Below are 26,908 nucleotides of genomic sequence, written 5' to 3' on the forward strand. Positions count from 1 at the left end.
GGAGATCATAAAGTAATAAAATATGCACCAACATAACAAAAAATGTTTTATTTACATATATTTTAGTTGATCAGACAAGCTAACTCTAATGTATGAAACATTTCTGTGTCAAAATGGAGCTAGGATGTGTACTGACTGAGTGAACTGTAGATATTCCCTCATGCTCTGGACTCTTTTCCCTCCTCTTATCCTTTCTTTGTGTGCACATCTGCCGATTTAAATCTCAGAATAAAGCAGAGAATTGTCTTTTTTTCATTGGGTTGTCATGAGCGGCGCTCTCATGTCGTGCGTTCCTGATTTTGATCCACCACTGCTGCTCATGGTGTGCGTCTTGTCTCCTCAGCTTATTTAAACTGGCATTTCCAAGTTTGAGCGTCGTGCTTCACAAAGAGCAACAGTTGCAGTCTTCCCGCTGAACAAATTGATGTAAGCATATTTTCAGATGGCTGAGGTATAGAGAAATGTGCTGAGGATACTTGATCAAACTCTTCTGAAAATGTGGAGTACAGCTTTTGTAATTTGGAACAAACATAAATAAAACTCTACTCTAAACATTAACACAACGGTAAGAACAAAGAGATTTTTGTGTGGGTGTGTAGTCTGTGTGAGCTGCTGCTAGTTTAGCATTTCTCAGCAGGTTGTGTTCAGGGGTGATGTAACACACAGTGTGTTGCTGCTAGCAGGTTGTCTTTTTGTGTGCGGTTTCATTTCTTAGCCAGAGTTCTGCTGACCTTTGCAATCTCCAGATTCCCTCCTAATGGAGTCTCATCCCTGTTTCTTCTTCTGTTCCCTCTGGTCCTCTCACTCTTAGAGCCTATTCATAGTTTCCTGGTTGCTTGTAGGAAAGGCCTGAGTGATTTTGATTTGTTCCTCCCTTAAAGAGTCCACTGACTCCAATTTCTGATCGGACTCACCTCTCTAAAACAGAAGTCCAGACCCCGCCCCGCAGACCGGTACCAGTCTGTGGGACAGTTCGTACTGGGCTGTAGAGAGAAAAAACACATCCTACATTTTCTCTGTTATATTTATAATCTGATTCCTTCAGAATCAGATTATAACATTTTATTGGAAAACTACTGGATTCTCTATACCTCCCCCGCCAGCGAGGGCAAGTGAGCCCCATATGGTTTAAAAGTGGGCAAAAATGTGGGCCTCAATTGGGTTTGTCTGCAGTCTCTGTGGTGGCCCCACTTGTGTTTGCCCATTTTAACTTGCGGGAACTTAGTGGATTAGCTTGCTACGCTACCCAGCTGCCCGGTGGACACAGCAGCGTGCTAACCAGCTCCTCTGTTGAATGCTAGCGAGTTCCTCTGTATCGAGAGTGAGCTCCACAGTAGCTAGCTACCGAGGTCATCTCTAGCAGGCTAATGAGCTCCACTGTAGCATGCTAGTGAGCTAGCGAGCTCTGTTGTATTGACATAGAGAGCTCCACTGTAGCGAGCTAGCTAGCTCCTCTGTTACATGCTAGCAAGTTCTTCTGTATCGGGTTAGTGAGCTCCCCTGTAGCCAGCTATCGAGCTCCTCTGGAGCATGCTAATGAGCTCTTCTTTAGCAAGCTAGTGAGCTCCTCTGTTGCATGCTAGCAAGCTCCACTGTAGGATGCTAGTGAGCTAGTGAGCTAGCGAGCTCCGCTGTATTGACCTAGCGAGTTCTGTTGTAGCGGGTTAGATAGCTCCTGTGTATTTAACTAAAAAACTAAAAAGCTATACTGTCCACCAGGTGGCTGACTAGCGTAGCGAGTCAACCCACTGAGTGCCCACTTAGGCCAATGTGGGCAAACACAGGTGGGGCCACCACAGAAACAGTGGACGAACCCATTCAGGGCCCACATTTTCTACCCACTTTTAAACCATATGGGGCCCAATCATTCAGAATATTCAGAAACTGGCTGTCTAATGTTACAAGGATTCTGCTGATAAGGTTAATCAAATGGTGGAATCACATTTATTATTGTATCTAGAAAAAAAATACCACCTTAAGAGTCAGACCAGGCCGAAATTGGTGTATGTTTTTTTTACTCTATTTGGACCGCAGTGGGTTAAAGGAAATCTAAATCACATTTTAATGGTTCCTACATGAAATCTAGTCCACAAATAAAGTTAAAAGCCGCTCCAGATGTTTTACAGAGGGTGAAGATAAACTTTTCCCTCAAAAGTTCAGGCTTAAAAAGAAAATCCCTAAAAGTTGGACGCCCACTTCAGCCCCATAAAGGGCCGGCCAATTAAAATATTGACGGATATAAAACCGATCTTTAGAATTAAAAAAAACATTTGAGACCACAGCTTTCAAATACCTAAACTCCAATGTTAAGTCTTGGTTCACTGATGGAGATAGTCAGCATGAACCAGAGAAAGCTAAGAGTGTCGACTGATTAAAGTTTTATGCAGGAAAAGCTTTATGCAGATGACCTAAATTCTATATGACAATCCTAATGCTGTGTGAAGAAAAGAGCGTTCACAGAATCCCAACACGTTTGTGTAGCAAACACAAACGGCTTATAATGTCCTTAACGGAGTGAACGTAACTGGTTTTTACTCAGGACCAGAACTGTCCTCTTTCTGATAAGATCCTGCCTCCTGCGTGTGCAGACGGTGCTCAGCTGCAAGCAGTGAGGGTCTGAAGAGTGAACTGCAGTGTAAAATAAAACCCTGCTCGTGAGTGTGAACACACCCCGAAGCTCCGCCCTCTGCGCTCTCCACAGCCTATTACATGCAGCAGTCAGAGTGGGTGTTTGTGACAGTTAGGAGGCGGAGAATCGATCCCCTTTCTGATTGGCTGATTATTCGTTTGTGATTTGTCCACCTTATTATTCAATCACAAAATTATCTTATGGATCAAATCTGTTACCATTCTAGACACAGTTTTGGTAAAAACGGTCCAATTATTTCCTAATATGTGAAAATCTATGTAACAAAAGTAAAAAATCAAAATCCAGTTTTGTCAATAACTATTATTGTTAAAATTATAATATGTCTAATTCTGTATTTAACAAAATATTTGTGATGTAGGGGTGATGCTGTCGTATGGTGCCCTTACATCATTCTCTGGTCATTAGTGGGGTTTGCATACTGGCTCCTCACTGACTACAGGCACAGGGTGTGCAGGTGATACGGAAGTGCCCGTAAATCCAGTTGTGACTTAAAGTGCATTCACACTGAACACGATTCGTGCAGCAGAAGCGGCAAGCTCCAATGTTAAATCAATGGTACAGGTGCACTCTGAGATGAATTGAAGCGACGAAGAATTTGACCTGCGGCCGCGGCGCAAAGGTCTACCAGCAGCTTGATTTGAGGGTCGAGGCACGAATTGGGTGACACAGTCAAAATGTAAATACCTGAAGTTTGACAGGTTGGTGCGTCACACATACCTATTAGGAACTCAGCTTCTGGCAGAGACACAGAAACACAGCGGAAGCGGCTGTCGTACAGACACAGCCCCCTGTACCGGGAAAATCTTTTAGTAACAATCTTAACCCAAACATGGAAACATGATTACTAATGTTTTTGTCGAACTCATCAAAATAAATAAACCTTACTCTTCGACATTGTATGTGTCTTCCATTCATTCTAAGTGAGATATCCACAGACAGAGCTGGTAGCAGCTCCTACCAGATGCGGCCGCGGCGTCAAAAACACATTTTCCTTAACATCAACCTTAATTTTGTCTGGAATCGACTGCAAACACAAATTCACATGAATGTTTCCACGGTTTCTCAGGATTGCATTGAGCGGTATTTTTGCACTCAATAACCGCCACCGCGACTTCATTCACTGTCCAGAAGCTGCTCGGAGACACAACTCTCTCCTGAGTCCGGCGGCTGCACGGACTGCCCTCCCAAGCCTCCACTGGAGCGCACACCGTAACAAAGCACCCTTTCCTCTCTGCTCTAAAACGCCCGATGTCTTAGCTAAGACAAGTTCCCTTGTGCAGAGTAACCGATCAAACCTGTTCGTGCTTAGAAAAAAAGTGTTACTTATTATTGAATATAGGCTGCATGGTGGTGTAGTGGTTAGCACTCTGAGGGCCCTGGTTTGAATCTCAGCTCGTTCCTTTTAGTGTGGATTTTTCATGTTTCTTGGTGCATTCATGATTTCTGTCTGGGTTTTCTTCCACCTACAGTCCAATAACATGTTTCTGAGGTATAATGGTGTTTCTAAATGTTACCCTGGGTGTAAATGTTTGTGTGGTTGTGTGTCTTTGTTTGGCCCTGAGATGGACTGGTGAACAGTACAGGGTGTGTCCAACAGTAGGCTCCAGCAAGTCTGTGACTCTGAGCAGGGTTAAGTTGGTATAAAAGGATGTTAAGTAATCATTATTCTTTGTATCGCGTCATTCAACTGTAGTGCAAATATATTTTTCCTAAATTTTTACACGCATTGTAAAAAATTATTCTTAAAGTACTATGAACTTTATTCTTTTACGTTCAATATACATTATGCATCATTTATTTTCATTTTTATATTTTACAAATGATAAAAATGTATTCACATTTTGATGACACAGTTCTGTTCTTATTGTGTCATTTTAGCTGATTGTTTTAGGAGGATGTTAATGTATTTAAACCACATTCATGAAATAAAGTATAGTTAAGAGCAGAACAAGTTTTGGCCCAGCAACGCTTTTGCGATTAGCTTTTGAATTTAACCAATTACAAAAGGGACTCAGGTAGCAACCAGACTAACTTTAGAATCGGCTATTCAGGGGCGGTATTGACTCTCCGCCTTTAACTGTCAAAAACACCCACTGAAAACTGCTTCTGTAAAATCATTCAGTCATTAACCAGTCAGAAGCAAAGAGGGGCGGGGCGGCCAGGCAGCATTGATGTGTGTTTACGCGCTCATTACTCTGCTTCTATCCCGCTGAGCGCTGTTCTGCACACAGGAGCAGGATTTCAGCAGGAAAAGGACAGATCTGCTCCAGTGCAGCGCCTCGTTCGCAATCATTGACAGAATGGTAATGCCATAGATTAGACTTTTTAAAATCTTTATTACAGCTTTACACATTATATATATATATATATATATATATATATATATATATATATATATATATATATATATATATATATATATATACAGTATATATATAATATTTTTGAAAAAAGGTGATACACAACAACAGATTTATTTTTCCGGCTTTACTTTTTGATAAGAATACCACCTTGGTAGAAACATTTCATTTTACCTTGAGTGTGCGTTTCAGTTTGTGTCTGCCAGCAGATGTGTAACTGTTATGTGTAGAAGAGATCAACCTTTTGACACCAGAGTTTTGGCTATAGTGTTGACATTCTTTTGACTACTGTAACTCAACTATTCACAAAATTAACAAATTCCAGTGGATTCTAAATAGAAGTCAGCAGTCCGAAATTCAAAACTTTACAAGAGTAAAATGTATACGCAATCAATGTAAATCTGCTGATTCTGTGGCAGAGTTTGCACAGTTAATCAACACTGTATGTTAGTAGCATGTTGGATATTGGCGCAAAACCGATATGAAAACCCACTTTCACAATCAGATGATTCACGTTGATGGGTTAGATACTTTTATTCATCCGATGAGGAAAATTGGATAAAGATATAAGCATGAACATGATAAACTACAAAGAAAAGCTATATCTGTACTTAGAGTACTTAGAATTACTACCACTCAGGTGGCGCTAATCCCAGAATCACGCAAACATTTGAATCCAGCGTAATGTTCTCTTTAAATTTGTTTTACAGTTTTCTATCTAATTTAGAGATGCTTTTTTTATTTCAGAAAATATATCAATTTGTTTGGGTGATATAATAAGTCTGCAGTTTGACTATTTTGTTTTCTAGAACATATTTTTGAATACATGTTTTCTTCACTTTCTGTTACATGTACACGATTCATAGAATATTCAAAGTATAACATGCAATCATATCCGATGGGTGTGTGTTTCAGCCATAGTTTTTGTCCATGACGTCCTTGTAGATGATGAGTGCATTACACAAGCATGGCGTGTGCTGACATTCTGAGAGCTTCTGACGTTTCTGTCTTGTCATGTTACATCCCGCTGCACAGCTCATTCCGACGGCGTGCATTAACAACGCCTTTTCCTTTTTTGTGTTTTCTAGACTGAGTTTGTGCAGTCACGTGTCCAGAATGCTGGTTTCTGCGTTATGCAGCTGCAGTCTTTCCTACAATACTGTAAGTTCACCTTTTGTTGTTAATTGAAGCATGTCATCAGGGGAGTGTATGAGGTTTCATTCAGGGTTCATCCTAAATATCCTTTAACTTCATGGTATTGTAGCAGTAATGGATACATTTACATGTACATTTCTCCTTCAAAGACTGTGCAGACACACATGACACAGAACTGAATGTGCAGGTACACTGCTAGAATCCGTGGGTGGCTTTCTAAACTAGGACAGCACCACGCACCATTTCACTGCAACATACAGCTGTTCTTTTGTGTTTGCTGAAGAAACGATTCTCAACAATTAAAGTAAAAGATTTTTGGTGAAGTCTCAGAAAGTTTCTTTGCTGAAGCTGTTTTACATGCAAATCTTAAGTGGAACGCTGCATTGCCATGCAGACATTTTTGTTACGTCATCACAATTATAAATGTAGTGCCCTGAGATTCCAGCTGTACCCACGGATGAAAGAGCAACTGCGATTGTTGAGAGGCTGCCTGACATGAAATACTTCAGCTGTGTGGCAAAACAAGGGCTGGCCAGGATGATTTCAGTCCAGAGGCATTAATACAGAGCTATTAAAGCTATCCTCTCGTAACACCCCCTGACACTGCTGAACATGATAAAAGCATGTTCACAGGACCATGCCAGCAACTGTGGCAATTGGAAAAATTGCACTGCATGGGCCGGAGAGGAGAGGATGTGCTGCTACGGGATGGAAAACAGTGAAGCATGATGCGGTTAATGCAGGATCACATGTTTACTTTTCCGCCAACATCCTACAACCTGTTTCATGAAGGACATGTTCAGGCTGTGTGATTTCAATACGGAGTGCCACAGTGGGCTGACATTTTTTTTAATAGTTGGTGCCTTTCTTGGTGTAACCTTGACAGCTTCTGTAGCACTGTTATTCTGCTGTGAGCTTTCTTGTCCTTGAATGTGCTAAGCTGACAGTGTGGTGACATCTGTAATCAGACTCAACCTGAGCCCCTTCTTTTAACATTGTTTGTCTTGTCACATATCTGAGGCCTCTGCATTCTCCCACAGCCTCACACAAGGCAGCAAAAGTGCACAAATTTACTCTTCTGAAAAAGAAATGCAATGCTATCCACTCAGTCTTAAAAAAATTTAATCTGATGTTAAACAGCAAAAATTTGATTTGAATTTAGCTGAAGTCGCAAAGAAACTAAATATAACACAAAGAATAAGCAATTTAGAGAACCTAATTTCAAAGCCTAAAACTTGCAGATTTTTTACTGTTTAAATTGGGTTTTATAAAATGTTAAAAGCTGTGTTTTAAAATATTAGTGTTGAATTAATCACATTCCTGTAAAGGGGCCTCCCACCATGCTGGTTTGAAGCGTCTTTTTAACATGTATTTATAGGATTATTTGTTTTTTGGAGACGCGGCGTTGCAGAGCTCCATATTTAACGCTGCTGCTGTGCTGTTAAATTAACCCTGTACTCATTCACGGGGGTGCGGAGGGCACTAAAACGGGAAATAACACAGGCTGCATGTAGCTTTATTGCAGGGAAATATATGTCCAGGACAACCTAAATAGGCAGGAGTTGCAGGTTATGGGAAATAATAAACCATATTAAAGTGCAGAAAACTCAGAAGCAGCAGTTTTAGAAAACTTTGAGAAATTAATTTTCTACTGAAAATCTTCACTTCCTCCATGCAGAATAATGTTTGTCTAATAAATGTAATAAGCACTTCTGCTTAAGGTTGTGAAAAGTAGATATTCTACTTCAGGACTTTTTCTTAGACGGCAGAATTCATGGTCCCATGTAGCAAAACAGTCCCAGACCATCACACTACCCCCACTTTGCAGTAATGCTTATCTTTCCCCCTAAAATACTGTGTTAATTTGTTAATCGGACACTCATCGAAACAAGACCCACACCGATGAAAATGATGTTTTTAACATGTTCTTGTGACATTTTTTTTATGATGGAGGACATGTATGAAGAAAGTCAAATGTAAAAATATATTTCCAACTATATCTTTGTTCAAACTGTTGGTAAACAAGAGCAGGCGAAGAAACATTTGAAAAAGATCGTATTTGTGACATAGAAACTACTACTAGCTCCCTCCATTCTGACTCATCCCCTTGCAGACAAATAGATCCATGTACGTCTTTGTTTTCCTCTTTTGTGTTGCCAACAGCCCCATCCATCACTCAGTCTGGAGTCTTAAGACACTAAAACAGATTTTTTGATTTTGTCTAAAATCATAATCATACATTAAAAACCATTTGGAAGGCTTTTGTGATCAGAGTAAATCTTTAAGAGATTTCACATTGACTGAACACTCCATGTTTTGTGTCAATAATGTGAAAGAAAAAAGGTTTTGGATCTTGAGAACCAGGATTGACCATCCATGGTCTTGTCCATCAATAGCTTTTATCTTTCTAGTCCTTTTTGGTCTGTTTTTGGCTTTAAATCTCTTATATATTCCCCCTATGGTGGAGTCATAAATGCTGATGGCAGCAGAGGGAAATAAGGTCTTTAGCTGTGATAGTTGTGTCCATTCTTTTGAGGTGTTTCTGTTACCAGACCACCCCTTGGGAGGGTTTAGAATGTTCTAGGTTTGATTTGTTGTAAAAGCGTTCCAAGTTGTCTTTTAATTTTCAAAATATAACAAAAAACCAACAGTTCATTAGAATTCTCCTCTTAGTTGTAGGTGGGACTGTCGGCATGTAGCAACCCCACCACCATTTCCCATCACCCAATTCTTTAGACTCTCTCACACAGGGTTATAGCCGAGTACAAGTAAATGCATCAGAATGGGGGGGAGGAGGGAAACGGCCAGTGTAGTTTCGATGTCACACATGCAACCATTCTCAATCTGCACATATATATATATATGATGTTACAAAAAGATGTTAAAAACACAATTTTCATCCGAGTGGGTCCCTTAATGTTTGCATCTATCTTTGCATCATTGCACAATGTCTTTCTCTTCTGCTAGTACGCAAGGATTAGTTTTCTGGCTGGTTCTGTAAGTCATTTTTTGATGAGAGCAGGTTTTTAGTATTCAGATTTGAGTGCAGCTAAATATAATAAAGTCAGATTTCCATTGATGTAATAAAGCATTCAATCTATGTTTGTACAGAGCCAAATAGATTTGGATTATTTATATTCCTCTAATGAAAAAACCCAATTTAAAATCAGTATTTTATGTTTGCTTGTTATCTTTGTCTAGTATTTAAATGTCTATTTAAATTTGCCTGATGATTGGAGTGTGACAAATGGACGCACAAACAGGAAATCAAAAACGGGGCAAATAGATTTTCACAGTAAATGAGCCGGTATGTTTGAAACTACATCTGATTATTGTGCTATTTACTCTGTGGAATTAATTTCACATTGGATTAAGTTCGTTTGAGAAGTTTTGTTTCTTGTTTCCCCCCAGTATCACTCTAAACTCTTTAGTTTTTTTTTAACCAGCTCTGTATGTTGGATAAAGATGAAGATCTGACATTTTTCTTTGAGGCAGGTTTAATGATGCCCTTGGCACGGGGAAAAAGGCAGCAGCGAGGCACCAGCCCGCCCGCCTGCAGGCTGCTGGCATCATAATCCTGTCAAACAACACCTTTCTGAGGTGGATTTATTGTATGTCTTCTGTTAAGAAAAAAACAAAAAATCAGTGAAGTCCCAAACGTCTTTTCAAAAGAACAAAGTCATCCTCACATATCTGTTTGAAATGTGCATTTTCACCAGCACGAGACATAAAAAATATAAGGAACAATGAGGCTTTATGGTGCTGTTATAGCCTTAAAACCTTGGAGCTTAGCATGGAGTGCGACTGTGACACCAAACCTGTTTGACACCACCTGCTGCATACCTGCTCATGCAGACCTGCCTTGTGCATTAGAGTCTCTTTCTCTCTGTTAACACATCATCATCACTTTCCACCCTCATTCCCACCAGAGGCCCAGCAGTAGCTGTAGAGCAAAGGCTGCCACATCAGAGGCTCCTCCAGAGAGCTCACAGTCAGCAGCATCTTTGCTAGGAGGTGAGGAGGCAGCGGAGCATGAAAGGATCCATCAGGCATTATGCAGATCAGCACAAAACCAGGCGCGGGTTAGACTTTCCAATGCCACCTGGCTGGAAGTGGTGGATAAAGACACAGGTGGTGCTGAAGACAGAAACATTGTGACGCTGGGTCTGTTTTCTAAAACAATAGAAAGACCCACTCCAATTAAAATGGTGTTTAAGCATGTTCTTGTGGCATTTTCTGATGATGGAGGACATATATAAAGTAGACTAACATTGCATTCCTGAATATTTATTTATTCAGATGCAAAAAAATGCTGTTTGAAAAATCCTGCTGCTGAAATGTGTGCATCCACAGGGGCAGATTTACCATTAGGAAAAGGTAGGCAGTTGCCTGGGACCCTCGATACTCTGAGGCCTGAGTTGAAAACTTTATAAAAATGTCTAAAATAAATGTTATACCCATTGATATTTAACTCTGTCATTTAAAAAAAGTCACCCCGAATCACTGAAATGGCATAAGAATGAGAGTGTTTCGTCTTCCCCCGTTGTTGTTGTTCACCTTTCAGTTTATCTCATTAGGGAGCGCAGCAGCGAAACAGAATCCACTACTTCGCACTGATAATTTGGCAGGGAGTTTTGCGTCGGATGGCCTACCTGAACATCCTCATTACCCATTATCCTCAAAATCGCTGCGTTTTGCATATCCTTTTCAGTTTCAGCGCAGTCTGCATTTTTTCGATCATGATCCAGAGCTCATGACCATATGTGAGTATTGGAACGAAGATCAGATGATAAACTGAGAGCTTTGCTTTCTGGCTCATCTCTCTCTTCACCACAATGGACCGGTATGGCGACCGCATCACGCAGACACCTCTTCATTCCACCTGTCGATCTCACGCTCCGATCTTCCCTCACTCGTGAACAAGACCCCAAGATATTTAAACTCCTCCACCTGAGGCAGGAGCACCCCACCCACAGAGAGAAGACCAACTACCGTTCTCCAGTCGAGAACAATGGCTTCAGACTCGGCTACAAATCGCTCCAATGCATACGGGACGTCCTGTCTTGATGAAGCCAACAGGACAACATCATCTGCAAAGAGCAGAGATGAAACGCTGTGGTCCTCAAACCAGACCCCCTCCGGACCCTTTTTGTTGCACTGCTAATTTTAAATTGGCTGTTTGAGGGTCTCTTAGCTGGCCGAAGAGCATGTTAACATATGGATGATGGGAAATAAGGGAAGGCTTACTTTATGCCAACAGTGCTGCCCACAGCTCAGAAGCAAATTTCTGACCAACTCCTGCTGCTCTGCAGACGCTATGTCCTAGAAAACGACACTACAAAAAACAGCATATTTATAGTTAAAAGACCACTTTCAAAATCAATCAAAAATGATCAGAGTGGGATTTTACCAGATGAAAAACATTATCTTTCTGTATTTAAATGAAATGTTTGGATTCAGTTTTGATGTAATCTTTTGATCAGTTTTTGTGTGAATAATCGACGGCGTGAGAGGGGAGTTTGTGGAGAACAACTGAAGCATTGACGACTGCTCACTGCAGGAACTTGGGACTGAATGTGCAAAAGAAGCAATTATGGATCTTATCGATCTGACAAAGCAAAATTTACTGCTCGCACTTGCTTTTCTTTTATCTCTGATGCCACAGCTGCATATCCGCATTGTCGCTGCCGCACCTCAGAGGTTTACCAGAACGGCGCTGTCTGTCCAAAAGGACGTGAATGTATGGATTTCAAGCTAACGCTTACATTTCAGCTGAAGTGACAAGAGAAGGGAGTCGGGTTGTGACAATAGTGGAGAGATGGGGGTTAGTGACAAACCATTTCCATTATGTTTCGCAGATATGGAAGTATAGAAGTTGTTTTTTTTACTGTTATTCCGGGGTTCCCCAGCCTCCCTCTGGTGCTCCTATGTTTGCTGATTTGTACCACTTTGCTTGTTTTAGTTGCCAGAGCCGGGGTGTGTGTGTTTGTGTGTGTGTGCGTGACGGGAAAAACTATTTAGCTGACGTTTGATTGGCAGAATGTTGGAGGAAGCAGTGGAACAGTTATCTGAATATTCAGCACAAGGTTTAATCCTCCTGATGTTCTTCTGACCATCCTAAGCTGAGAACAGGGAATGAAAAAGCTGCTTAAACAATATGGTAGGAAATTGAGTTCCCAGAAGCCCTTTGTTCAGAGCATGCTGACAGTTTTCAGGGCCAATCCATCTTGTTGTGAATGTTGGCACCACGCGGAGGCAAAAGTGAACTTCAGTGCTTGTTTGCTCCAGCCTGTCATTCTATTTATCTTTATTACATCATTAATTCTTTTCTTAATGTATGTATTTTGTGATATTTCAGGTGGAAACCTTAAATAGATGTTTGAGACGTTTTAGAATAGAGTTTATCATTACAGACCTGAGGTCCAAATGTCAACACTATAAGATTCACAGGGCTGCATGGTGGTGTAGCGGTCGGCACTCTCACCTCACAACCAGACTGGGTTCAAATCCCGACTGGGTTTTCTCCGTGCATGTGGGGGTTTACTCAGCGCACTTCAGCTCCCTCCAACAGTCCAAAGACATGCTTCATAGGTCGATCGTGATTCTGAATTGTCCCAGTAGGTATAGATGTGGGTGTGGTCCTTCTACAGAGTAGGAACCATGCTTAGGGTGTACTCCGCCTATACCCCTGAGTAGATGGGATAGGCTCCAGCAACCCTGTGACTCCGAAAGAGATTCAGCAGGTTCTGAAAATGAATGGATGTATTGAAGAAGTGGTTTTGGTGCGTATTGCGGTTCCTAAGACAGAGGATTTCTCAGTCGATCTGAGAAAGAGGCAGAAGGTAGCGGTAACTGGAAGAAAACACAAGCCTAAAAACATAAAGGCTTATAAAAAAATCTTATCTTGTATTGTGTACTAAATTAAACTCATAAAATCTGGCTGTAACGCCAAATGTGGGCTTTTGTACTGGTCAAGACTTTGATCATAAGATCTGAAATGACAGCACATATTCTCGTAAACATAGAGGAGCAGAACCTCTCCTGTTGCTCGGTGCTTCATCTTATTTTGTGATGAAGCACCGAGCAACAGGAGCTTCGTTTTTTTTCCCTTTTCATTTAATCAGATCTGAGGGATCTAAGTTGGGCTGCATGGTGGTGTAGTGGTTTGCATACTCACTTTACAGGAAGAAGGTCATATTTCAAATCCTGCCTTGTTCCTTTCTGTGTGTAGTTTGCATGTTCTCCTCGTGTATTTGTGTTCTTCCTCCAGGACCTTCAGCCCGAAAACATGCTTCATAGGTTGATTAGTGTGTCTAAATTACTCCTAGGTGTGCATGCGAGTGTGTGACCTGTTCAGAGTTTGCCTACCTCCTTCACCCATCAGTAGCTGGGATAGGCTCCAGCATCCCCAAAAGGATTCAGTGAGTCCTTAAGATGGTTGGATAGAATCTAGGGCCCAATCCAATCTCTTCCCTTCTCCCTTCCCCTTCAGTTGGCCCTCCAAACGGAGAGTTATGAAAAAATAGTGTCTCATATTTCTGGCGTCACTGGCGCACCCACTTGAAGAAAAGCGCCTCTCAGCGCGATGTGGTTTAGCCTCATGACGGAGTACTTTGTATCCCCCCTCTTGGAGAGTTTTTTAAATATGCCCGGGACACTTGCACTAAAACTGCCCCTTCAAATGGAGGGGAAGGTAGAAGGGAAGAATTCGGATTGGGCAAAAGACGCATCAACATGCTTTTACAAACTACATTTCCTCTGCTTGATTTACATATTTTTTATTCTGACTTTATTAAAAGTATCAGTTTGGCAGCCGAGTCACAACGTTGCCATTTTCTGCATACAAGATATTCCTGAAGCTGCCCTTGCTTATGCCATGTCACTGCTGTTTGACTGACATCCAGCAAAGCTTGATGTTTTATCTCTAACAGGAGAGGAGGGACTTTATGCAGTGAACTATGTTCTATTGAGCAGCACAACCTTAAATAAGATGTGAGGGCATCTCAGTCAGCCATCTAACATCTAAGTCTTCGAAGCCATCGCTCTGTGTCTCATTTCCTGCAGTATTGATGTCTTTAAGTGAGCTTCCCAAGTGTCTTGAGGGAGTGGATGCTATATAGATTGGTTTCAGCCGGTTGGAGCATAGCTGACTGGTGTCACTTAACAGTAGGAACATGGCAGTTCTTTCAAACTCTTCTGGAATAAACATGCGTCGAACATCCTCATATTTAAGCTCCTCTAATCCAAACATAAATTTGTTTTAAAAAGACTTTCACTCAATAGGGAACGGCTATTGATACATGAGGATGAAATAGGGCCTTTAAATGATAATGTGAGCAAACTAATGTTGTTTTTGTTCTTAGAGGTGGAGAAAATAAAAGACGGGCTGCTAGAAATACAAGCGTTTTTCATTTATTCTCCTTCAGCTGTGTATTAAGAAGTTTCTGGTGTTGGAGGATTAGCACCACGGAGGCTGAGGTGTAAATCAAAGAGCAAATTGAGATTACAGCCAGTGTCTGGCGGAAGCAAAACTCCTCAACAACATCGCAGTTTGAACCAAATGGGGAGGCACTGACAGCGATTACAGAAGCGCTTTGGCAGAGACGCTGGTGAGAGCTCTGAGAGTGTAGCTGTACTGCAGTAATTATTCAGGAAAGCTCTTGGTGGTGAAGGGGCAGCTGACCACCGGCCCCGCTTGCGTGGAAGACTGGCACGAGCGCTTCCTGCTCTTTAATGGGAATTTGATTACCATCAGCAATTACCTGGAGAAAATGCGTCTGAGCCGATCACTTTAGACCACAGGAAGGAAGCAGTAAGTTCAACAAACAAACCTCTGAGTTGTGTGACTCACTTCAACACCTGAAGAAACTGCTTTTGATAGAAACTATCTGGGAAACTTCAAATGGATCCATTCCACATATGTAGCTCTGATGCTAATGATCCAAATCAACTCATTCTCACTCAAAACTCGTCACATATTGACGCTTGGTTAGGACCCCTACACATCAGAAATGTAGGTTTTGGGTGTCCCCACCATGTTGTTTTTGACATGTTGGCTGTTTCTGTTAAATCACGGGTCCCAACCTCAGGGCCACAAACTGGAACCCATCCAGTACCACGACATGGACCGCACTGGTACCCTAACCTATATATGCAAAAAAGGTAAAAAAAAATAGAAAGTGTTTGATTTCATCTTAAAGGGTATCCAAACAGGTAAGTTGGAGGTGGATTCCACCTACAATCGAAATATGTAAATGCAGTCAGAGGGGTGGAGCCTGAGAAAAGGACTGTTATCATTACTGGAGCTGCAGATCATGACTGGGACTTAAATGGTTTGACCAATCACAAAATTCAACTGTAATACCTCATTTCAACCTGTAGGGAGCAGCACACAGGCGGTTTTTGACTGTATTTTCAAGAACTAAACAGTTTTATTTCAGTTTGTCAAAAACTTGGCAATGACCAACAGACAGCACTTTTAAAGCCCCATTTATAGAGGTCAACTGACAATAAAGTTGATTTAGTGTTTGGTTACCCTTTAATGAGGCGCTCTGAGGAAAATTGTGTTTTGGGGGTTTTTAACATGTCTTCATAGCATTCTTCCCACAGCCCTTGATTTTATGAACAGCCAGTACATCCAAAAACAACGGGTTGAGGACACTCAAAACGTCAAAAAGTGAGGTTGAGGGGTCCTTAACCAAACGTCAATATGTGATGACTTTCTGAATGAAGACATTTTCAGAAATTTAATTTTAATCTTCATTTTATTTGTATATGTCTTATATGATCAGAGAAATGTCATGAGAACATGTTAAAAAACCCAAAAACACAATTTTTCTCAGAGGTCATTAAGAAGTTTTGGTGCGATGATAACAAACACTTTTTTTGTTTTAACTTCTTTTGTATATATTATAAATATTCCATTATTGTATTTGAGTTATTAAAAAAAAAGTAATACACAACTTTCAATCGTTTGCTTTCTTTAAAATTAGCCTTAATTTAACTAATAGCTGAATTGTTAAATTTTACACGGTAGATGAATCTCATCTCCTTCAAAGCTGTTAGTTTCTTGGTCACCAATTCAAAGCTGAGTCAGCAGAATTTTTCTGCCTCCCAATGGATACAAAACTCATCTGATTCAGACAAACAAGACTATTCAAATGTGTAACGATGCTGCTAAAACCTGAGGACATGAGAAGTTCCTATAAAATTCTCAAGTTTAATGTTTTTATTGCAAAGCATTTTTCAGGTAAACTTTTTACCTAAATCATAACCGATGAGACAAGATCACCTGAAATTCTTGGTATGTTCACTAATAGTTCAACTTAAAGTGCAAAAAGACAAAATAATGTGATTTTTTTTTTTTTTTTACTATTATTAATCTAGTAAAAAAAAAAAAGTAACTTAAGCAACCTGCTGGGATAAAGTTACTGATAAACACAGTATTTAAGGTTATATGAGTCGGTACTCGCCTACAAAAAGCATGAACGCGCACACACAGGTCTGCTCACACAAACCCATCTTTAATCAAGTAAAGTACAGTAAAGAGGAGCTCTGTGAGAGAGGTAAGGAATGAACTTTCCATCAAACTCATTTTGACAGGTGACCTTTGACCTACACATTCCATTGTGATGGTGTAAGGATTTCATATATACTTTATATAGATTTATATTAAATTACTCTTTTATAACACATTGAGGAAGACATTGCTACATTAACAAACATGGAGCTGCAGACCAGTTGAAAAAAACAAAAGATAAAAATTTGAGTTGAAAATAAAACATTAAACAATTAAATACTGATAAGGATACAGCTAGAAATCTCCAAACCTATCAAGTTAACAGCTACCTTAATGCAGTTTGATAATATGTCAAATAAAATAAAATAAAAAATCAAAGTCTGTTTTTGAGCTAAAATAAATCAGCTACTTAGAGCTTTTAATTAAGAGGTTATTTATCTAGCAGATGTTCCGAATCAATGCTGCTAATTTGATTAGCAGCACATGTTGCTCTGGAACAGCTGAGGTCCCGCCGTTTGCTGGACCACGATTTTAAATGTGTGTTATCACCATCAAGCATTTTACAGCTGCAAACATTATTGCAAAGTCTTCTGGGAAAGGTTATTGCTCCATTTCCATCAAATTTCAATGAGAAGCGATATTCCAGTTTTGAAATCATTCATATCCGTCTTCCCGAGAGAGAAAGTTCACCGAAAGGTCAGAGAGTAAAATTCCTAGAACCCAATTGAAAACTGCTAGTTTCTGTTAAAATGGAAAATTCTGGAATCCATGTCATCAAAAATGATGACTGTATCTGCAAAGCTTGCTAAAAACTCCCTTTTTTTCTCTTTAAGTATGACTGAGATCTTTAGTGTACTTTGGAATAGTGAAAATGGTTTAAAATTCCACTCAAAGTCGGTGTGAGGACTGTGATCTTAAGTTAGTTTTTTTCAGTGCTATTTTGGGGTTTGGTCGTGTTGTTTGGAGTTGTTCCCCTGTCACAGTCACACCTGCTTCTGGTTGTTAATTCTCCACAGCTGTCTTCCTTTCTGTTAATTATCCTCAGTGTATTTTAGTGGATGCTTTGCAGTTCTTCAATTTCAGTTTAGTTTTTTTGTGTGTCCGCTCCTTTAGTTCATGCTTTTGGCACCAAACCTGCCCTCCTGCAATTTGGGTCCTACACCACCTGTTCCTGACAGTCAGACTAGAGCACTCATACATATTGACCTAATACACTGAACATAAATACGTGAGATAAGAATTGTACAAATCAAACAAACTGAATTACAAAGGCTAACACTAGATTTGAGGCAGTAAAAAAGGATTTCGACAACAGACATTTCTTGAAGTGGCAGTAGTAGTAGTCCTGTCATGGTTAGTGTTAACTCATCCAGATTTTCTAATCTAGGCATTAACATTAACATAAACTTAAAATAAAGGACTGGATGAATAAGTGTGCTGAGTAGCTGTGTTAAATCCAACACCTACTCTTTATTGAGTTCTTTGCAGTCTTTTATACTTTCAAAATGTATATCTTAAAGAGATTACATATCTTATTTAAGCAGATTATTTATTATATCTTATATATATATATATATTATTATTATTTATTTCTTATATATATCTTATTTAAGCAGATTATTTATTATATCTTATATATATATTATTTATTTCTTATATCTTATATCTTATTTAAGCAATTTTTTGTTCAAATTTGGCAAATTTCCTTTAAAGTTCTGAATATTTTTTACCAAATTTGCCAGGTCGTCTAACCACGTCCACAAACAGATCATACCACCCAATAGAATATGAAGAAGTCTTTCCAACATTGTTAAATGTGATACAGTTTTGTTCATGTCTAGTATAGAGATGGTTCTCCGTTGAGGAATGCTGAGTGAGATGAAAACTGCCCACTAGGCATGGACACATCTATTGGGTATCTAAATCATGACCATTTCAAAGCTTAAAGCTATGGATATGCATTTCAATAAGGAGAGAACTTGAAAGTGGGATTGATTGAATGATTTAATTGTGAAAGATTGAATTGTGAAACATTTAACAGTGAATCGTGAGTATTGAAAAGTCTCTGGCGGTTGGGCTCTGGGCTGGAGAAGTCTTGCATGTGATGACCTTGGATATGGTCAAGAGACCTTCAAAGCCCAGACGTTGATGGTGGTTGATACTCTTTTACAAAATTAGCCCAATCGTACAACACAGTAGTCTCAGTGGGATTTGTAATGGTATCTAAACAGAAAATAAATAGATCAATCATGCAACAGAAATGACATCCAGAAGTTAAAGCAAAATAGTCAGGCTAAGCATCTGCTAGACATCAATTCATAGAGGTCTATTGCATAGATCTCCACTTTCCCCAACACTAATTTTGTCGTAGTCCCATCATGCCTTGCACTTTGTAAATAAGTCAATTGCGTAGTGTCTTCTCACAGGACACATGATGTCTGTTATTTATCTAATACACTAGAACACTATTGGTAGACATCTAATAGAGCACATGTCAAAGTCAAGGCCCGGGGGCCGGATCCGGCCCTCCGAGTGATTCTGTCTGGCTCTACAGATCATTTTATTTTATTGTTACTAATGACCAAATGTTATCTTGTGCTCATTTCTAACTAGTATAATTTTGACAAATTACATTTTTATGGAGAGTAAAATATTGAAAGTTATTTATTTAAGGTTTAAGTTGATGTATTCTGGAATAAATTCTTGCATGTTTATCATTAATAATTATGTTAAAAATGTATGGTTTTAAAAATTGGCAACCTGATAGCTTTTTGGACTATTTGGGCATTTACTAAAATGTGTTTGGCTACCTTGGAGTTTAGCTAATATTCCAGTTACATGCTAGCTGTTTTGACTAATTTAAGCTTTACTTTTTAAGTTTTCTTAGGCTGTTTTTAAGTTAGACGTATATTTACACAGTAGCTGTTTTGGCTAATTTAGGCTTTTTTTCAGTTTTTTTCTTTTAGGATATTTTGAAGTTTAGCTATTTTTTTAGCTACACAGGCTGTATTGGCAAACCTTAGTTTTTTTTTTGTTTGTTTTTTAGGGTAATTTGCCATATCGCTAATATTTTAGCTGACTATCAGCTTCAGTGATTTCAGCTATCATTTTCAGCATCTTCAGCGACCAAATTCAGCTTACAGCATTCACACTAGCATTATCACAGGTAATGCTATATATCTAGTTCAGAATTATGTTAAAAAGTTATGATTTTAATGTTTTAAAAATCTAGTTTCAGTGTGTTCAATAAATGTTTATCCTGTTCGGCCCGTGACTGAAGGTGTGTTTTGGATTTTGGCCCCTTGTGTGATTGAGTTTGACACCCCTGTATTAGAGTAAGAGCCAAAAGTTGTCAGAGATGGCCTGTATATGTATATTAGGTCCGAATGACTACAACAGTGACTGCTATGAGAGATCCTACATTGACTCTGATTAATATTGGAACAACTTCTAATATAGGCTACCCTTGAAGTTTGAACTGAACTGAATAACAATTTCAAATTGTAGACAAACAGTTATCACCTACAACTCAGGAAGATGCCCTTCAACAGACTGGTGATCTGTCCAGATTGTAACCCACCTTCACCCAATAGTAGCCAGGTTAGGCTTCGGCACCCATGTGACCCAGAAAGGCTTATATCTGGTTAAGAAAATGGATGGATGGATTCAGTAAGAGGAAATGACATAGGGATTGACGAATATCAGCTCTAGTTCAAAAAGATGTCAATACTTTAAATGTCTATGCCAAAATTATAGACAGACTTCTTTTGTTTTAGGCAATGAGGAAAATTATTTTAAATCTTAAAAATGACTGACTTTAGTTCCAAATCTTGTTATAAATAAGAGTAACCCACCATGTCTTTCCATGGAAGACTCATTATTTTGCGCTTTTACAGATACTAAAAACAGTGTCATTGTTATTTTCTTTTTTTAAAGAACAGGCTAGAAGAACTTTAAAAAACTTGCAGAAATATGGTTTCATGGCCAGCTGGATGTTCACCTTTTGGAGAAAGAAAAGTCACTTGGGGACGTGTTCAAAGATATTGTGACTCACCCACCTGATTGGATTTTCATTTTTCCTGCCACGTGTGTTATATAACTCCTATTGTGATCTGTCTTTACAATGTATTATCCAGACTGGTCTTTACAGACAATACAGCCACTGATTTTTGACTCCATATGGAACTTTAAAAGATGTAATTTAGGTTTTCGTAATTGAAGTTTCATTTTTTTATACATTTTTGACTTTTGAAAATTCTTCTATGCAGTTTTTTAACTTTTAAATACAAAAACAATCCAAAAAGGGCTAAAAATCTAACAGTTTCAGAAGATTTTTTTCTTAATTTGTATTCCAATACCTGATGAAATGCCCCAATGACTCACTTATTAATATTGATCCTAAGGACCATCAATTACTCTTGTCCCAAAGCAAGCTTTTCACCCCATTACAGCTTGCTGATGGCTATTTGGTCAGAGCCAGCCCTGCACTCCTTTATCATTAACACCTGGCTGATCATCAAATTGAGCAGCCAGATAAAGGGAAAGAGATTATAGATCCCATCATCACTCCTAACATCATACTGGTCAGTGATTTGTGTAAAACGTGACATAGGCCTCTGGTGCCAGAAAGTCACCGACTAGAACTTTAAAACAGATGGTGTGTTAGATTGGTTCGAACGTCCTCGCTAACGTTCAGCAAAAGCAGATGGCTGTACTGATCAATGAGGCCTTAAGTGGAGGAAGCAGCTATTTAATACAAACAACCTAGCTTAAGTAATACAAGATGTGTTTAATGACCTGAAATGGATCAGGATTTTTTAAATAATCCAAATTTGTGCTTTCAAAAAGGCTTTGTCTTGGTGGATCAATTCATGGTCACTTGATACTGTTAACAGAGGTGTCATTTTCCACAGTGTTTAGCTTTCATTAACAAAGCCACAGGCTGCTCAGTGGTGCAGTGGTTAGTGCTCTCCTTTCACAGCGAGAAGGCCCTGGTTCAGATCCTGCCTGGGTCCTTTAGCCTTTGTCATGTCTGCCCTTACGGGTGGATACGGTCTGTTTGTGTGTGAAAACTAGGCAAACTTATAAGGGGGCCAATTCTGTGGCTATATTAAGATTGGGGTGTAGTTGAAAAGCAGCCACGTTGTTTGGCCTTTTTTAAAAATCTTTTCAACTTCCCTTAATTCTGCACAAGAGACCCATTAGTCCTGATCAAGTGATAAGTGCACACTCCTTATGTGTCCCTTAGGCACCCAGTGTATTCAACCTGACTGTTAGAAATTATATAATCAGATTGTAGTTTATGTAGTCGTCCTACGAACACTTACATTTCACCTTGACACCTCTTGCGTCAAGGACACAAGAGGCGTCATTGACATCTCTTGCCAGTGGTAGGTAAGGAGCAAGTGCACGCAAATGCACGTCATGAGCGAGTGAAACTCACATTAACCTTTAAAAATACTTCACTACACACTTACTGAATTTATTACTATGGTACATTCCATTTTTGAGACATCCCTTGAGGTCGTCGTTTAAGGCCACAAGGGAACTGCAATACACACCTGCTTTAACTTTAAAGGGCAACCAAACAGGGCAGTTGGAGGCTGACTCCCTTCTCTGCTCAGGTTTTAAAAACCCCAAAAAGGGGGCGGGACTGAGTGGCGGAGGTGTGGCTATGATTGAAAGGTTAGCTTTACGAATCGTATGCTGGGTCTTCAATATGGAGAGTGGCTTGTCATTGTTATGTTCAATTAAAAAACAAAAAATATGGAGAGTGGTACCAGGAAAAGTGATGGAAGTGAGGACCTTGATGTTTTAAGCCGCTGGCTCAAGATGCTGCTTTTGTGAGGCCCGACAGCGGGGCTGCAGGCGCAGCCTGAAGGTTTGCAGGTCTGAAAGTGACCCCTGTCTGAGTGGTAAAACTTCTGGGAGTTACACCAGTCAACCAATCACAAAATTCCACTGCAATACCTTGTTTCAACCTGTAGAGGGCAGCACACAAACATTTTTTACTATATTTTTATGAATTCAACAAGTTTGTTTTATTTTGTCCAAAAATTTGGCAATAACCAACAGATAGCACTTTTGAAGCCCAATTTATAGAGGTCAAGAGCCCCAAAAAATTTTTTCGTGTTTGGTTTAAGGCCGATCTTCTATGGGGGCGGACAACCCTAAAACCGGCATCACCCCGATCCATGTAAGGGGGGTTGTGACTAAGACATTACTGTGTGGAGTTTGCATGTTCTCCATGTGCATGCGTGAGTTTATTTTTTCTGTAACTCCAGTCTCCTCCCACAGACCAAAAACATGCTTCCAAAGTTAATTGTTGACTCCAAATTGTCCCTAGGTGTGGATCCGAGTGTAAGGCCTTCAAACAGAGCTAGTAGCTGGCTTGGCTCCACCACCCCCATGACCCCTAAAGGGCATAAGTGGGTTCAGAATATGGATGGATGAATAAAAAAGCCACAATCTACTTAGTGTAACCCTATCCTTCTATACTTTAACAATTAATGGTTCCAAATTGGTTCGGATGCATTTATGAATGCAACAGGACATGGCACTGTTGTTCTTTCAAATGGCAGAAAGTGTTGATTTCTTCATACTTTGAGTTTTATGAATTCTTGTGTACCACCCTCATTTGCAAACGTTTACAGTCCCACAGAGATGGCTTTTAGCAAAAACTTGTTTTTACTTTTAAAAACATTTTCAGAGTTTATGTCTGTATGCCTCAATCAGTGCCATGTTGTCTCAGAAAAAACACTCAGAATGATACAAATTTAGAGACTTCATGATTTATTTAAGTAATATCTAAAGAAGAGAAGATGTTGTGAGTAATTTATCTTTGATCAAAACCGTTAAAAGCAGCATACTTTTCAGTAATAAAAAAAGGATCAATTAACCAAAACAGAAACAACTGTGAAGGGTTGACAGTTGATCAGTAATCTCTTTAGCATCTAAATTCCATGTGACAACGCAGTGATGGAGCGAAAAAAGCTGTTTATTTCCAGTTAGCAGCTGCCAGTCATTGATTAAAAGGGTAACTTGACATTTGATGCAATGAAGATTCAATGCATTATTGATCCCCACGGCGTCAAGTTCTTGTCAAAAAGGCCTGGTTCACTTCCTGATGATCTAAAAAAAGAGTCGAAATTCAAGACAGGAGGACAAAAACGGCGTCTGAGGTCACCGCTGTAGATTCCTTATGATTGGTTGAAATTTTGTCAGACGAGTAAAACGCTGCAAAAGCTTACAGATTTGAATCTGACTGTGTTAATGCAAATGTTCTGGTTGTGTCATACAGTGAAATCAATATCATCTTGATGTTATTTCGTCCTATCATATTGATTAAATCATTCCATTTTAAAATTAGCTGCCTCTGCCTAAGTATAATTGCATATTAACTCAAAAAGTCCCACTCTGATCATTTTTGATTTATTGTAAAAGGTTTCCCGTGGTCTTTAATTTGTATTGTTTTTTTGTCAAAATCAGAAAACTTATGTTAATAGTTTCTGCAAAACATGTCAGGAAGAGGTAGAGGAGGACCCAAACTCAGGAGACCAGGCTTAGTGACAGGAACTTTAAATATTTAATTAACCTAAACATGACAAAAAAACAAAAAAAAACTAAACCCAAGGATTTTTAAAACGGTGGCAGAGCAGAACAGAGCAGAACAGATGACCTGACGCTGAAGAACTGAAAAGCAGACACTTAAATATACTGAGGTTGATTATTTAAATGAAGACAGCCGTGGATGATTTAACCTGAACATGGTGAGACTGACAGCAAAAACAGGATGACAAAACCTAAGCCTATAATCATGACAGTACCCCTCCCCTAAAGGGCAGATCCCAGATGCCCAAAACACCCATGAGGAAGGGACCCTTATGAGAAAAACAAGTCCAGAAAACAGAGCTCCTGCAGCCAGATAGATTGGAGCAGTATTAGAACCTCCTCAGGAACAGACGTGAAGACGAGGGGCCCTGACAACTCTCTCCAGGGACGAAAGGGAACCCTCCTCCAGAACAGGGAATACAGTCAAGGGGATGAGCGGCAAGCATAACAAGGGACAGGGAACATGAAGGAGCGGTCCCGGTGACCCTCCTCAGGAACCGACACATGAACAGGAACATGAAGCTTGAAGGATGGCAGGAACATATTCATGGACATGGCTTGACATGACTTGATTTATGGGTGCAGGAAAACCCTTCTGATGTGGCGCGGCCTGCAGCAACAGTTCTCCTGCTGGGTCCAAGTGGGTCGGGTCATTCGGAAAGGAAGAGGTGGTAGAGGACCTAGACGCAGGAGACCAGGCCTAGCATCTAGATTGTGGGCAGGACTGCTAACTCAGAGCAATCCCGCCCCCACTTACCCTCTCCCGCTTCTTACAGCCCCTCAAACCCCCAAGCTAACATTAGCAGCCTTTAGGATTGTATTTTACTGGATTTTGAATCTGGTCTATTTTGATTTAAGTCTGCTCTCTTCCTTTGGACTCCCTTCACATTTTCAGATCTTAGCTGTAGTCGAGTGCATCGGAGAGTCAGGTGATCGGTTTAATGAGGCCCCACCATGAAGTCCTCTATGCCCTCCCGTTAGACATTCCCACCTGCTGCTTCACCTCTAAGCTGCCAAGAGTGTCCTCCTTCCAGTCGCAAGGAAGAAGAGACGGGAACAGCTCAGTGAAGCAGCTGCTTGGCTGGTGCTCTGTTTTTTCGTCTGAGTGTTGGTAAGGATCACTATCTCTGTATGACCACCTCAAGCTTACCTGGAGAATGTCGCAATGCTCCATCAGAACATCCACCTCTGATTGTTCCTTTAGATTGAGTTTAAGTCTTATTGGCTTATATTGCAATGACGATGTGACTTGCAATACATGATCATGTAACAAAATAACTAATATACTGTATTATTTCCATTTTACTGCATTAGTTTTATTTGAATAACTTCAACAGAGCTTGATTATTTATACCCCAAATGACCCACATCTACATAGGAGATGAGTATCTAACATGAAAGGGATCCATCCGATAGCTCAAATGCGGAAAGGTCTCTATTTAAATGGCTAAGGTCTGCCATAAGATTATTTTTGCATGTGTAAACATTCATGGTAAATATTTATTGTAATTGAAGTCACTTTTTTAATCCATTTATTGCACAGACTGATTTTGAGATGACGATACCTTTGCGATGTATTGAGCAGGTCTGGCATCCTGTAGAAAAGCACTAAAGACGGCAAAAATAAAATCTTAAGAAAGTAGAAACAGTCTTGTCTCAATGACACATGTATTTTCTGTCTTACAAGAAAAAAAATAGGGATTTAAAAATTAATCAATTTATCGATTTCTACTCCTACGATCCAAACAGATCAATATGTCTGAGGCAAGTTGTTAATCAAATCAACCTTATACCATTAAAAAAACTGATCAAACCATCAATACAGTCCAATGTGTGGAAACACTTTATGTTTTTCACATTTACACTTGATTATCTTGAAAGAAATATAAGGAATCTGGAAAACTCCAGCTGCACTGATCAGTAGCAGATAATCATCTCTGAGTCACACTGGTGGAAGTTCTGGATAAAGATGTCCTGATCTATTTTAGGTCAATGAATCGGATCGAATCAGATCACTCAAAATGAGCCAAAATCAACTCTGAAACGCATCATTAACCACAAATTATGAAATGAATTGAATTGTTGTTCAAATTAAATGTTACCCCCTAAAAAATAATCATAACAAGAAAATGTTTAAATATCAATATAATCTTGATCAAACTGCACGAGAAAACATGTTTTGATGTAGGGCTGGGTTAAAAGAATGAATTAATCCATATGAATCAATCTAAGCTTAATAGATCAACAATCGATCCATAAAAGTAGAGATCCATCTAATGCTTAATGCTAAATTCCGCTAGCTTGATGTTAACGTTAAATGGAATTTCATATAGGACAGCCAATGCTAACGCTCCTTTGAACTAAGCAAACATTGCTGACGAAATAAACATCTTTATAAACTCACAGGCATGAGATTTTCAAACTCTTTCAAGGAAATATTTTTAAAGTAACTATTTGTGGTCTAAAACTCTGTTATTTGCACATACTTTCTTCTTCTTCTGGAATAAGGAGTCTAGCTCTCTAGCTTGCTACAGAGGAACTTGCTAGCATGTTACAGCAGAGCTCGCTAGCGCACTATGCTGTTCACAGGGTGGCTGGCTAGCGTAGCGTTGC

The 26,908-nt window shown here is 39.6% G+C and overlaps 1 protein-coding gene across 2 annotated transcripts in view; it reads left to right on the forward strand.

Moving 5' to 3' along the window:
• The window catches only part of lingo2 (leucine rich repeat and Ig domain containing 2), a 302,849-nt gene that overhangs the window by 51,724 nt on the left and 224,217 nt on the right, over window positions 1-26,908 (forward strand). The window contains exon 2 of one of the 2 annotated variants that reach the window (XM_024283721.2): window positions 6,099-6,171. The exons of the other annotated variant lie outside the window; for it this stretch is intronic. The gene's annotated coding sequence lies outside the window, so the exon portion shown is untranslated. The remainder of the gene's footprint in view (window positions 1-6,098; window positions 6,172-26,908) is intronic. 2 annotated transcript variants of the gene reach the window in all.

Source organism: Oryzias melastigma, linkage group LG10, assembly GCF_002922805.2.
Source record: "Oryzias melastigma strain HK-1 linkage group LG10, ASM292280v2, whole genome shotgun sequence".
In the NCBI taxonomy this organism is placed as follows: domain Eukaryota; kingdom Metazoa; phylum Chordata; class Actinopteri; order Beloniformes; family Adrianichthyidae; genus Oryzias; species Oryzias melastigma.